This window comes from Chenopodium quinoa, unplaced genomic scaffold (genome assembly GCF_001683475.1).
Source record: "Chenopodium quinoa cultivar QQ74 unplaced genomic scaffold, ASM168347v1, whole genome shotgun sequence".
NCBI lineage: Eukaryota > Viridiplantae > Streptophyta > Magnoliopsida > Caryophyllales > Amaranthaceae > Chenopodium > Chenopodium quinoa.
In genome coordinates, this window is record NW_018743327.1 from 3,653,045 (window position 1) to 3,667,957 (window position 14,913).

General features: G+C 36.5%; 1 long non-coding RNA gene across 1 annotated transcript; it reads right to left on the reverse strand.

The window, feature by feature from the left end:
- Positions 1–9,720: 9,720 nt before the first annotated feature.
- Positions 9,721–10,808, reverse strand: LOC110737345. The gene is made up of 2 exons (XR_002514370.1): positions 10,639–10,808; positions 9,721–9,957 (listed from the first exon to the last, which is right to left on the reverse strand). It is a non-coding gene; the product is annotated as an uncharacterized LOC110737345 (long non-coding RNA).
- Between the last annotated feature and the right edge of the window lie 4,105 nt (positions 10,809–14,913).

Here is a 14,913-nt window from a genome sequence, read left to right on the forward strand (position 1 = left end):
TTAATGTCAATTGGTATTATATACATACTTCACATGCTCTAAGAATGTAAGTCATCTGACAATTCCATATCATAGCCTTACATGATGGATTTAATTCTAGAATGATTCTCAATTTTATTCCATCCATGTGACATTTAGCTCATACAGTTACACTGAGTCTTGCCAAATTGTTCGCTGTATGATATGATTGAAAGTCTCTTACTAGAGTCTTTCTTGTTTGATTTAGTACTTAGCCTAGCTTATACTTAGTTCAAACATTTACTTAGCTTCATACATATGGGTTGAAAGCCTTTCAAAGTCTTTCATGTTTAACATGGTAATTTCTTTTACTCATTTAAACATTTAATTAAGTCTATACCATAGAACTTAATTCCCAACATTTACTAAGTATCGTCTTTAGCTCGGTCCATTGTCGAAAATACTTTCAAATCTAAACATTTAGCATTTGATGGTTGTTTCACAATAGAGTTCGTAAACTTCTTGTTGGACCATTACTTTTGCTCCCACTAAACTTCTTGTTCATCGGAATTTTTTATGTTTCTCCATAAGTCAATCCTCTTATTAACTTTATAAGAAAACACGTTCCAATTCCTTCATGCAATGCTTCCTTTAATCCCATGACGGATTCCATGTGCTTGCTTTCAAATCTAGCATTATTTAGATTTTCAAAACCCTTTGACTATTCCATAGTCACTTCCAAAATCCTATTTTGGGTAGGCGGTTTTTGTATCTATTTTGCCATATTTCATATGTGCAATTTTGCTAGATCAATCACGAAAAGACTTGAGCATTCCGATTGGTGAATGGGATTTTAAAATCAACTCTTTGATATTAATTATATCCTTTAAAACCAATCTAGCTATGTATGCATATACATTTCCACATTTGTTAGTTTTCTCCTTGAAAACTTATTTGCAATCGATGGGTCTTTCACTTTTCATGCAAATTAATCAAGTTTCAAACATGATTTTCAAACATGGAGTCTATTTCGGATTTTCATGGCTTTTAACCATTATTCGGAATTTGGATTTGTCATAGCTATCTTACAAGACATTATTCCTTTACTATCTAATAGTAAGTAGTATGCTTGTAAGTATTAGGTTTGTTTCTAACTTAATAGAAAATTTATAGGATTCAATCCAAGCCTTTGGTGAATTCTAAACCTATACGGGGCAATTGCATCAAACACTGTTAAGGCGCTTTCAAAGCCCTTTATTATGTTGATCTTACTCCAACATCTTTAATGTTTTGTGAGTAATGAATTCTCTTTTAAGGCACTTGTAAAGTCCTTTTGAGTATTCTTGATCAAGCATTATCACGAAGTCCTTTAAGGTATTCCGAGATTCTCAGTTCTAGTTTGTTGCTAAGATCGATGGTCATCGAGTTCATTTTCCTCCCACTTGTCGTTTTTGAAACGTGTTACTTTCCAAAAAGACACTACTTAGAGCAACAAACAATTTTTTTTTTTTGTTCTCAATTGGGATGTGGAGGTAATACCCGTAGTCTCACTTGAATGCTTACAAAGAGACATGTATATTGTCTTTGGGTAAAAGTTCGTTGTGAAACAAACAGTTAGCTCCTACTTGAGCTATATTAGTCTTTATTGAGCCATTCAGCTCCCACTGAGTCACCTAGCTCCCACTGAGCCACTTTGCTCCCACTGAGCTAGTGAACTCCCACTGAGACTAAGAGCCTTAGACATATACTTGAAAAGACTTTTAGAAGTTATTTCTATCCATAACTGAATATGGCGTCCTTTCTTAGCTTCGACACATTGTTTAGTGTAACATTAGTCATTTGTGAAAATCTTTAAGAACTTTATAGGAAGGGTTGTGAACCATCATTGTTCGAGTCATTTTCAAATGACACCGAGGTCTCCATGAAGACACACCATGTTCTTTGTGGAGTTATTTATGAAAATATCCTTTCATAACTTTGAGATAGTCACGCTTGGCTCAAGCAAACATCGCTCGATCTAATCTAGACATATTGATATCTTGCCAAGTCGATTCTGTACTTCACCGAACTCTTGAGCTACTCAAGTCAAGTTTGTTCACATTTGATGAATATAGCCATATCCTTTCAAATTCTTTGTGAAACCTTAAAGTAATTGAATCCTCTTTAGCCTTCGGAGTCAACTGTCTATACCAAGAACAATAGCTCTCTGCTTTGTCGGTTTCAACAAGTAAGACTTTCTTGTCTTAGAACGATTCCAATTCAAGCAACTATCAAGAGCCTATTTAATAGAGCCTTGAGTACGTTCTTGTCGATGTGACATTGCTAAAGATGTTTGGAACGCAAATCAAGACCATGACTTGAACTTAGTGAGTTTATCATGTTAGAGAAATGTTTGTTTATAATTAAGCATTCTTAACTCAACGCTTAGATAACCATCCCATTCAAATAAATCTCGCAACTATTGCTCATTACTTTGAATGTGAGTCTTTCCGTGTGTAAACGGATCAGTTGCTGATTATGGAACATAATAACCATTACTTGTTCCAGCCTTTGGCTTAAAAGGTCTTTAAACAAAACATACGACCTTACAACTGATGTAGCTCTTCTTGCTTCATTCTAAGCTTGTAAGTCGATAACTTAGCTTAACTTCAATAGTTTGAGGTCACTATCATAGTGGAACACTCAAGCAGTATCCGATACTTGTGAAGATAACGAATTGCTAAGTAAATAACATGAACTCATGAGTTGAAATGAAATCTAATTCCTTTTCTTCGTTCCTTCTTTCCTATATTTCTTATCATACAATATCTCATAATCTTACTTTAAGAATCATTTCTTTAAGTACCTTGACTCTTATACTTTGTTAGGCATAATCAAGCACCTAGTGCGCCGTAAAACAAAGTTCCATCTTTTCCATTAATTCTTACTCGAATTACTACATCAATGAGTCCTACTCAATTGTGATGCGAAAAGATACGTTGGTTTTCAAACATTAATAATCTTGATTTTGCAACTCAATACCTCATGTTTTATCAAAACTACCTAGTACTTTGAATACATGATGTCCAACCGTCCTTTCGGACTAAATTATAAAAGTTATTTATGAGAGTTGTATTTTAGAAATGCTTTTCCTTTCTTTGAGAACTATTCTCAAGGATTTCCTTTACCAATCATGGAAACAATATTATTTGATTTAGAATACTATAAATATAAGTGCTAAGTATAACCATTTATCAAGAACATAATAAGTTTGAAATTTAATAGCATTCATGCAAACTTCAATCTTATTAAACGTCTTATTTACGCATAATAATTGTCCCTATTTGGCGAAAATAAGGCGATTCCAAGATCCGAAGAAACAAAGAGTGGTTAAGCATGCTTTGGCTTGTCTTAAAAACTCAATCTTCTAGGGTAAGCATTGCCTTGCTAATGTCTCTAAGCCACTCTTGGTTAGACAATCGTCGCATCTAATGCATCTTTGACGATGTATCTCTTTTGCCACGGTATGTGAGGACTCCTCACTCATACCGATGAGTTAAACCAAAAGCAACGTGCACACCCGGTGTGCCTTATGCCCCTTGGAGAAGTGATGGCACCTCGCTTTGGCGTAGCCTACCATCACTCTCGTTCGGTTAGTAAGTGTTGATTTGGAAAGGCAAGTTTAACTCAATATTACTAGGGACCTAGGATTTCTATGTTGGTTGATTTAAGTGAACTTAACTAATCATCGCAACATCAAGAAAACCTAAGCATGCATCTAACGAATAATTCACATATATATAAGCATAAAATATAAAGCGAAATTATAGATGCATATTGGCAACTAGCATGACCCCTTGAGATCTTCATATCTTCAAAAGGTCTTCATTTGCAATTCAAGGCTTTGTCTTCCAAGATACGCCGTCTTCAAGACTTAACCAAACTATGCAAAAACTAGTGTCTACAACTAGGAATAATCTAAATATTAAAGTACAAAAATACTTAACGGTGCGTAGACCGTATTTAGATTTACAAAAATACATAACGGCACGTAGTCCGTATTTTCTATCCTAGTCGGGTCCCACTAGTTGCCATTTCATAAAACCTGTGAGAGAGAATATATATATATTCCATTCATCCATTCACTATTTGTGAATGGCCCATGCAATTTACAAATTAAAACAAAGTAAAATGCAATTAAACAACGCGCGCACTAGTAACTAATCTAGGTGGTTAATCCGATTAACACGCCTAATTAAAACTAGTCAAAGTTGTTTAACCGATTATATAAATTACGTCATTAATAATTGAAGCTCCCACTAAATTCTGCATTTCCTTAATTAATCTAATTAATTAAGTCGGTAGCACCCAAACTTGTCAAAATGAAATTTTGCCAATGCCGCTCAAAACCGAGGCCTAGCTTCCCAAAATTTTAATTAAAATAAACAAAATTAATTAAAATAAATAAAATGGCAAAATAAGCAACATCAAGCCTACTACGGCTAGCCACCTCACCGCACCAAGCATACACACACGCCAAGACCACGAACACACGGCCCACGGCACACGGCCGCGAGCTGCTGCCACGACATAGCCGCGCGTGGCTGCTGCAACCCGCAGCTGCTGCCGTGCGTGGCTGCTGCCGCAAGTAAGGCGGCGCTGCCACCTTGGAAGCCACATATGGGCTGCTATGCAGCCCGGCTCGCCAAGGTGATGCAATGCCTCGTTTTGCGTGCCACAGCCTCGGGATTTGATCCCTTTTCGCGAGACAACAATAATTAATTCTAAATTAATTTTAGAACTAATTTAGAGAGCAAAATAAAAGTTTAAACAAGTCTAACTTAATAAAATTTTCAAAGTGCAAATAACCAAAATCATTTCAAGAACCATTCTTAATTAAATTGGTTTAGCTTGGTGCAACATAAAATTGAGGCAATTTCTCACTTTCAATTTAATCAATTTAAATTAAACTTGAGAATTTGACAAAGTAAAGGGAAGTTGGAAAAAATATGAACTTTAATGTTCAAATGAAAATTCCAACATCTAAATTTTGTGAATCCTTGAAAATTATATCTTCCAACATGAAGATAACCAAATTTCTATCACAAAAATCGAAACTTTATGTTTCCAATCAACTCAAAATGATTAAAACATCAAAGTTTAACACAAAATAACATGGAATTTAGTGGTTTTTAAAGTTTCAATCACTTATCACAAATAAAGATTGAATCTTTAACACTTAGGAAGCCTCAAAAATAAAACTTTCACACTAAAAAGCAATTAGTTTGCAATTATGTGAAAATAAATCAACCTTTAAGCATCAAATACTACCAAGTAAGTGTGCTTTAAGGGGACATAAAAATGCAGAAAATAATGCAAATAATCAACCATATAATCAACAATTTATGCCATAAATTTCAAGGTTAGAAAAGACTTAAAAATTTTCGTCAAAAACGAAAAACCCCTCGAAAAAGGCATTTCTGGTCAGAATTTGGCTAAAATCACAGTCCCCTTTGGGATAAAAACCTTTCCAGAACACGTTTTCCACCCAAAATTCACTAGTAAAGAGCGAAAATCTGGGTTCTGGGCCAAAATCGACATTAAAACGGGATTAAAATAAATAAAACCGAGCTACTAATCTAATTAGCAACTTAAACCAGAAAATTAAGCCAAAATAAACCTTGAAAAACATGATTATAAAAATAAACGAGTGGGGCTCCGATACCGCTGTTGGGGTTCGGTGAGTCCGACTCACCGCGGAAACAAACCCCTACCCGAGGAACCACTCGCAATAATTAAAATCATAAAGCATAAATAAATAATCACAAAGAAAAGATTACGAATCTTACCCTCGAAGCGAGCTTCGCCCAATAACCGGGGCTCTTACTTGAAAGCTACGAGCACGTCAAGCGCCGCGCCTCCGACGGTATCCACTCACAAAAAGGCGAACACAACTTTAAGGTCTACTACTTGGGGGTTAGCGAGGTCCGACCAAAACCCGAGTGTTATATGAGTTTAAGAGTTTTCCCAAAATTGTGGAATGCTCTTTTTAACTCCCACTCAAGTAAAGAATTCTCAAGCCATGCCATGACTATTTATAAGGAAGTATGCCTTGTGAATTTCACTCATCTTTCAATGTGGGACTTTTCACAAAAAGATCCCACATGGAAAGATTGGTGAATTCAACCCTTAGTTAAATAAACAAAGGAACAAGTGACAAGTGTCACATGGTTAGGTGTGGACCACTTTCTCACTTGGTCCCCAAGGCATTTCACATGCAATGTGAACTAACCATGTGTCACCCAACCTTGAGCCCCAAGTTGGGTTCGGTTGGCCCATTTTATTTTGGCCCGTGTCCATGACCCATCAACCCCGGTCCACGGCCATAGCCACATGTGTCGCCACCATGGCGCGCCGCCACCATGGCGCTGCCACTAGGTGGCTGCCACTTGGCAGCTGCCGTCGTGGCGGCCACGTGTGCTGCCACGTGTGCTACCACATGGCGTTTTGCCATGTGTGCTTCCACGTGGCATGCTCCTATTGGGCATGTATTCTTAGCCTTTTGCGTGGCTAGGATTTTACTTGTTACTTGATGCATTTTCCCGTCTCGCCAAATCCTAAATTTTGGCTCGACATTTGAGATTCTCCGACGCTCGGTTTCGACGCTCCAAGCTCGAATTTCCGACGTCTAAATGTTTAACACTCGGGCGACGAATTAATTTCTTCCGAATTAATTCGTCGAGTTGGTTCGTATATTTTGCTTGGGTGTGACCCGAAGGGTTCAGTCAAGATTAAGTTGTAATATTAATTATATTAATATTATTGATCGGAAGCGGCCTCCACCCAGGCATTCCGATCACTTGACCTTACTGAATATATTAGCTTTCTAATAATTCTGAACCCGCTATCAGAATAATACACTTGTTTGAAGGACACCATTCCTTTCAATCCAAACCGAACCGATTTTCAAATGTATAAACCGAATCCAATCCATACACCGAAATTTTTACTTGTTTTTTTAGATCTGCGATACTGTTAAGCAAAATTTATAATTGTAATGACAAACAAATAAGATCTAATTCAGCCTTTAGATCCATCTTCAAATTACCCAAAATAATAGAATTAAATAAATTTACATTCATTAAAAGCATATGAATATACCGTGAAAGAAAAAAAATGAAACCAAGAAATTACATAAACTATTTGTGATATTACTTGTTGTCATTCACCTCTAGCTTGCATTTACATCATCTATGGTGTGAAAACCAAATTCATAGATCAAATTACATTGAAGAAAAGCAGAGGAGAACAAGCGATTAAAGGTCGAAATATTGACAGGGTAAAGTCGTATCCCCAAATCAAAAGTAATACCTAAATCCTCTAACTAATGTAGATAGGGAAGTAGGGTCGAATCCACAGAGAAACGAGTCTTTCTATTCCTAATTAACTAATATAATCTAGATTATTAGGTAACCAATATATAAGTTGAATATGAAACTAAACTACGAAGGTTAAGAATAGGGAGAAAACAATATATAAAAGGATCTAGGGCATAGGTTCACCAATAAATAATATTCCAGGGTAAAATATAATAATCATTCATCAATGCATACATTAATCAGATTATAAAGGGCTTTCGCTACGTATTATAATCACACAATTAATTTACCGGTATTAAATCTCATCTTTCGAATCTCGACCTAACCATTTATAAATTAACCTCCCTATTGAAACTAGACCTAAACATCAATTCTCATCTGTCGAATCTCGAATTAATATTGTCAAACTCATGCATAAAAGATCAGGCCTAATCTAGTCACATAGCATTAAATCAATCAATAGGAAATTAATCTAGCATTGACAATTAACAAAAATAAATTACCCTTTCATATTATTTATGGATCCCCATAAACCCTAGAAATAAAACTACTCACACATAATAGAAACTAAACTAATCAAAGCAATAAAGCAAGACATGATCAAAGGAGTAAAATAAACAACTAAGATTAAAAGAAGAGAAATAGTTACCAAAAGAAATCTGGATTAATGAAAAGTAATTAAGAACAAAGTTGAGAGAGAAATAAAGAGAGAGGAAATATCCTAAGTAGAGAGAGAAAAGTCTAAGAAAGAAGGTAATAAAAAATTACGTACATAATTCGTATTTAAACCCTCCTAAAACAAAAACTAAAACAAAACTAATCAGCTCTAAAAAAACACGCGCCCGATCGGGCGAAGGGCCGCCCGATTGGGCGCAGGGCCGCCCGATTGGGCCCGCCTTTTTGCCCTGCCTTTTCTTGGCACGCTGTGCCCGATCGAGCCTACGCTCACCCGATCGGGCGCGCTGCTCCCTTGAGGCTGTTGTTGCGCGCATCCGCCCGATCGAGCGTATTCTTGCCCGATCGGGCCCGGCTTCCTCTTCGAGACTTGGATTTCGATTGGGCTCGATTCCTCGGCCCAATCCGGATTTCCTCATTGGGTCTTGATTAATCGATCCAATAGCCCCGGTATCACATATCGAGCCCTTAATTACTAGCTCTCACCGATCCTGGGCTTTAAGAATGGTGGTGTCCATCTAGCTTCCGTAGTTGATCCATGAAAACCCGGGAAAATGCTCCAAAAGTGCAATTTCCTGTAAAACTCAACTAAAACTACGAAAACACTAGAAAACACAAATTAGTAATAAAAGTGGCCCTAAAGAGCAAAAAACACTACTAATAATGACCACGGGACGGGGGTAAAACACTATATAAATTAGACATATCAAATATTTAATATTTGAGCGATGAGAGAGGATGAGATGAGATAAGAAATAACACATATGAGAAAAGATTGTAAGAAGACGGATGTAAGAGAAAGGGCACGCATTTAGATACTTAGGGTTTCTGAGGGAGTAGTGGAGTACTAAGGAATTAAAGGTGGTGGTGGGATACGGAGACGGTTGCCATAGTGAGGTAAGGAGTTAGGTGATGACTGATGAGGGAGAATAAGGGTTTTGGTGAGGAACTAAGGAAAGAAGGTGGAGATGTTGGGCGCAAGTCAGATTAGATGAAGGAGGAATATTAGGGTTTTGCTATGTATAAGTAGCAGAATTAGGCTGGAAATCTATGGGCTTAAACATTTCGGTTTGGATTTCGGTTTTCGGTTTTTTTGGACCCAAAACCAAATCCAAACCGAAATAATTCGATTTCAGTTTTTTGGAACCGAATCCAAATCGAAAACCGAAAAAACCGAACCGAATTTCTAATTCGGTTCGGTTAGGATCGGTTTTTGTCCATACTACTTTCACCCCTACCCAGGAGAGCCGGTTCTTTATTATACCGGTGCAGAGTCCGGTTGTGTTTCGGTGTGGGCGAGAAGATCAAATAAAATTTCTCCTTCCACCTGGACCATTTGGACACCCTGTCCAAAGTCATTTGGTATTGGGGCAAGGTGGTGAGAGTATACCACGCCCCATGACTGCCTGGGGCCTTTCTTAGATAATGCATATAAGCGAAGGCAGAAAAGTTGCGGTCTATATTCTGGAGCTCGCAGCACTACGTGAAAAAATTAATTTGGCTCCGGTTCAAACCCGACCTAAGGCATCAGTTTGAACCGGTGCCAATGTGGGGGGGTGCCAAAAAGTGGTTTAAAAAGGCACCGGTTCAAACCGGTGCCAAAACTTGAAATTGGCACCGGTTAACCGGTGCCAAAAATGGGTTAAAAAAATTATGAAATTATTTTTGGCACTGGTTAACCAGTGCCAAAAGTGCCAAAAAATTATATATATATATATATATATATATATTTAGAACATCAAACAATTAAAAATCGACTTAAATTATTTAGAACATCAAAATATAGATCGAATTTCAATCAACATAATCAAAAATTTACAATATATAATCAAAATAATTTTACAATATAGATCAATACAGTAGTAGTTCAATTACAACATATAAAAAAAATTACAATATAAATAAAAAAAATAAACTCAATATTCATGCAACTTGATTCTTCCATTTAAGATCTAACTCAAGATACCTGCACCAATTAAAGCAAAAAAAAACGATTAATATAATTAATCTTCGAAGAAAACCAACTAATATTCAAACCCAGAAAAAAAAATTTAATCGCAAAAAAATTAAACAGAAAAAAATTAAATCGAAAAATACCCAGAAATCGAAAAACCCAGAAATGGAAATAAATTGAAATAAAAAAAAATTGAAATCGAAAAAACCCAGATAAAAAATAAAAATTAAAAAAACCCAGAAATCGAAAAACAAAAAATAAAAATCAAAAACAAAATATATTAAAATCGAATAAACAAAAAAAATCGAAAAAAAAATCAAAATCAAACATAAGAAAAAATATAATCCAGAAATCGAAAAATAAAAAATCAAAATCGAAAACAAAATATACTAAAATCGAATAAACAAATATCGAAAAAAAATCAAAATTGAAATCGGAAAAAATATAACCAAAAAATCGAAAAACAAATTGTATTAAAATCAAATAAACAAGAAACAAAAATCAGAAAAAAAAAAAATCAAAATTGAATTCGGAAACAAAATAACCCAGAAATCGAAAACAAAAAAATCGAAATTGCTATCGAAATAAAAACCCAGAAATCGAAAATCAAATAAAAATCGAAAAAAATAAATCTATTATAATCGAGTTAAAAAAACCAGAAATCGAAAAAAAATCAAGAAATTATACCCTAACCTTGCTCATGCATGTGTTCGTGGTGGATTAAACCAAAATTTTTTTGATGAAACCCATAAAAAATTAAAGAGAAGAGATGGTGGCGGCGGCTTTGCGGTGTTGTTGTTGTTGTTGTTGCGGTGGTGGTGTTGTTGTTGTTGCGGAGATGCTCGAAGAGAAAGAGAAGAGATTGGGAATGAAGGAGAGCTAGAGGAGAGAGAAGGGAGAGCAGAGGAGAAGGGAGAGCAGAGGAGAAAGAAGAGGCGGAGTGATTAAGGGTTATAAGTAATAAGTAAATAATGGTCGGTTTTTTTAAAAAAATAATTAAAGGCCCGGTTCACAAACGCACCGGTTCAAACCGGTGGCCTTTATGATTTTGGCATCGGTTTGAAGTGAACCGGTGCCTTTTACTCTAGTTCAGCTTCCCACCAATTTTGTAGTCCATTTTTGGCACCGGTTTGGACTGAATCGGTACCAATTAGGGGGTGCCTTTTTGATATTTTCTACTAGTGCAGGCGGCAATATAACTCAATATATTCACCCACAAGTTTGGAGTGAGCTACCAGACGCCTAGATCGTATCCCTTGAGGATTTTCCTTATTCATGTATGGAGGGGGAACCGGAGGCCGGCTTCTATTACCGCCTCGAAGCAAACAAAGTTGTTGTCTACATTTTCAATGTTATTCTCCCAGGCCATGACAACATCCTCAGGCGGAACAATAATGTCCCACCCCTTTCCAAAGGGGTGTTTTTCCTTGAAGGCCTTGAAGCCGCTCTTCAATAAGGCTATATCACCCGGAAGCATCCTTATCTTCTTCGGGTCAGGGTTAGCAGAGGTCTTAGCTGGCTGCTGGTAGTCAGCCGCAAAATCATCTTGATCGAAGACAGATGCTTCGACCCCCGATCTTTCGGCGGCAACGTCGCCGCCTGCCTCCTCCCCTGATCCATGAGAGGAGGCGGCCTCTTCACTGCCTACCTCCCTCACGCTTAAACTATCTGAGGATGAGGGAGCCTCATCATCGGAACCATTCCTCTCCTCTAATTCCTCTTGTTCCCCATCCGGAACAACCTCATCCGCGGCACTTCCCTAGCGCGCCGGCTTCTTGGCTTAATAGTCGTTTGTTTAACTGTAGCCATTGTGTACTGCACAGACACGGAGAGGGAGGAATTCGGGGATGAGCACAGCAGTTCCGACAATCCAGAAAAGGCACCCCTGTTCTAGATTCAACCATACCGGGAGACCGGCTGAATGTCCTAGGCAGTGCCGAGTGTGTGGATTGAGAGTTCATTTTTATTTTAAAGACTATGTATACATATGAAAAAGAAGAAAAGGTTGAAAGAGGGTACATGAGGTTACCTTACATTGATTCTGCCATTATTGGTCGGGTTGAGTATTTAATCTTGGAGTGCTTAAATCCATATTTCCATTTCATAAACCAACCCAATTCCTAGCCCATTTCTCCAAACCATAACTTATTTTTCTCTTTTCATGGCTTATTTTTTTTATCCAAATTTTATATGGTTGGATAGCCCTTGAAATTATCTATTCCAATGATATATTATAATATCAATTCCAAGCTATAACGGAAAAGATATGAATAAAATGTCAAACTCTATCAAAAACTGACACCGTCTCCCTATTTCGGCTATAACTTTTGTTACACAAAATATTTTAATCTGATTTTAATTGAGTTAGAAATTAGACTTGAAGAGCTTTTCAACGATATCTTATTTATCTTATTCCAATTTCTGGATCAAAAGATATGATAAAAACAAAAACCGCAAAAACTGTTGTCTATCGCAAGGATTTTATCCGATTCGAATTCTTATCTTTTCTTGATTCGACCCCTCTTTTTTCCTTATAAATAGAGGTCATATCTCGCCTTTTTCAATATTCAACAAGATTGATCACAAATAATTCTCTTCTCCTTTTCAGCCTAAACACTAGCCTCCCCATTCTTTCACTATTTCTTCCTTTAAGCACTCCAAGGAGTCCATACAATACCTGAAGTTCTATACTTTAACCAAGGTGTGATAGGTAGAATTAACTGAGGGTTTGGACCAAATCAACTCTACTTTTAATTTAATTTAATTTTCAATTTGATTTATATTTTTATTGAAGTTACTAACAATTTATTCATGATGTAGCAATTTAAAGGAACGCGCGGAATATAATGTGAGTAATTAATTAATTTAATTACTCTAATTTTAATATTTCTAGCATCATGATTAGGTTATTATTATTTTTTGATTTGACAAACGTTATTATTGTTGAATTGCTTCCAATATTAATGTTTATTTTATTATTTTTATTGATCACCATATTGCATGTTTAAAGGGAATGTGTAATTGAAAATCACTCCTAATAAGATAATTTGGACAACCGGTTTAGGTTCCCTTTTAATCTTGTTATTAAATCAAGTGATCACAATATTTTAGAATTATATGTTGCATTAATATTAAACCAATTTAGCATAATAATAGTTTGGAGCAAATTGAATCTTTGTTTGTATGCCTTTGAGATCACAGGAATCATTTTTCACTATAAGAATCGAGTAGAGGCCAATCAGGCGAATGTGACTCCATGACTCACTTCGTACCATCATCCCCGATCCTCCTTTTGTGGTTCCGAACCATATGGAGTTAGTAATCTCATGGATTATGAATGGGGTGTAACCTTCACGGGTCAATCGTTGTTGCCTTCGTTGTCCCTTTATCGTTGTTGCCTTTTATGATCCGTGAACGGTTTACAAGTTCCTTAAAAACTTGTTGGCGACTCCCTTCTTTCCTTGTCCCTAGTCGTATTATGTCAATTCCCACTTCCTATGGGTTCCAAGCATATTCACACATGCTTTTACATAGGCGCACTTCGAGCGACACCTACAATTTGGCGACTCCACTGGGGAGGATTCTTGGTTATTTATCGATTTGAGTGATCGGTATTTAATTATTATGAGTGGATGAGACTTGAAAGATTCTTGAATTGTATTCCTGCGATTTAATTGGCATTGTTACATATTCATATACTTTTTAGGTTACCTATTTTGCCACAATAGTACGTGTTCTATGTATGTGGCTAGCGCGGGGGATTTATGCTCTATCAACACGAAAACGTTCATGACAATAAGGGTTCATCCGAGTTTTTAAATCCACCCAAACCATGGAGTCGAGTTCGATTTCATCACGAACTCACGGAGCCGCCCGTTGGCATATACCCTCAAGGGAGGTTGCCTTGCTAACGCGTCCAAACTCTTATCCATGGTACCCTTTGACACCCAAAAGCTTGACCATAGTCGAACATAAAACTTAACTTTAGGTTGCGAACTTCATTGCATCATGCGTGACGAATGCTTATGTGTGCATTTTTTTTATTGACCTTTTTTTTAATTATTTTTTTCTCTTATCAAACCCTTTTTTTTATTATTATAGTCGAGCCATAGATTTTTTTTTTTTGAGTCACCCGGATTTTTATTCTTGTATACTGCACAAGAGTCAACTTGTTTTGGTCATAGCCGGAGTTCTAGAAAGAGTTACGTGTCGAGCCTGTAGCCCCAAGTTTTATCTTTCATTTAGAATTGGTTTCGTCCCAATCAGAGTCACAGATCAAAAGTTATAACCGTTATACTACGACCTGTCCAGTTTAGGTGTCTTTTTAGCGTCAACTTTTTTTTTTAATATATCTTTTCCTGTCAAGCTAGTCTTATCCAAGTCCTTTAATCTGTATCAACTCGTATAACATAGAATTATAGATTTTTTTTTTCATTTTTTTTAATACCCTTGAGTCCTAACTCTTCTATAATTCTAGTCCTCTTCCTACTGCTAACCTTAACATGTGTTCTTTGTCTTTGATTGTGGTTGATCTTATTTATGACTAATGATTGCCAATGGACCATATTCACCTAGTAAATAGCATAAACATTAAAATTGGACAAAATTAATCAAGTTAGTTTGTCTTTTAGTCTTCTATGCTATTTGGTCATTGGGTCCTTTGTTTTTCACAACGTCCTCATGTCTAGCCATGCGATCATACCACGAGTCTTAATAAACTCACCTAATCACACATGTTGAGTCGTTTCACACACTTTGTCTTCGAGTAATGCACTATATTGTTTATGATCGTATATTAGGACCATGCATGCGTCGTTTTCTGTCGTAATAGGAATGAGAGGGGTATTTCCCATAAGTTTTCAAAATTGTTTCATACACTCTTCCTTTCCAATCCGAGTATTGAGTTAATGCATTAGATGAGTTCGTCCTTACACAGTACTTAAGTCCAAAATCAATAGGCAATAGTTG